Here is a 766-nt window from a genome sequence, read left to right as displayed (position 1 = left end):
TTAATATTATACGCTACCAGGATTATTGTATGCTCTGCCTGACTACCAGTGGAGATATCGTGGATCGTACGGCTACTCCGCTACAGCAGCAATCTGCGATTTTTATTGTGGGAATGCGACATTGAGGTATGAAGAGGTATGACTCAACGCGTTTCGTCAGCAAGTCTGATGTTATCAAGAGTCACATGATCCCCCCGTCTATTCCTTATTTATGGATTCACCACTCCTCCAATCTGGTTCAGTAACTTGAAGAATGTTGGTATATTGGGTGCTATTGGCTACCATAAACTTTCATTACAGCGCCATTTAGAGGCCAAATAGAAAATCGAATACACAGGAGATCGGGAGATTGTATATAGAACATGGAGAGAAGTTTTATACAATTCCACTTCCCACATCCTAAATTTCATACCATACACCGCCAGCAAGCCTCCCCTCCCCCCATGATGAACCCCACTGTGTATACTCTCCCCTCCTCCCATTATAAATCCCACTGTGTATACTCTCCCCTCCCCCCAAGATGAACCCCACTGTGTATACTCTCCCCTCCCCCCCGATGAACCCCACTGTGTATACTCTCCCCTCCCCCCCGATGAACCCCACTGTGTATATTCTCCCCTCCCCCCATGATGAATCCCACTGTATATACTCTCCCCTCCCCCCATGATGAATCCCACTGTGTATATTCTCCCCTCCCCCATGATGAATCCCACTGTGTATACTCTCCCCTCCCCCATGATGAACCCCGCTGTATATACTCTCCCCT

Source organism: Pelophylax lessonae (assembly GCF_965119305.1).
Source record: "Pelophylax lessonae genome assembly, chromosome: 1".
Taxonomy (NCBI): Eukaryota; Metazoa; Chordata; class Amphibia; order Anura; family Ranidae; genus Pelophylax; species Pelophylax lessonae.
This window is presented reverse-complemented; position numbering follows the sequence as displayed.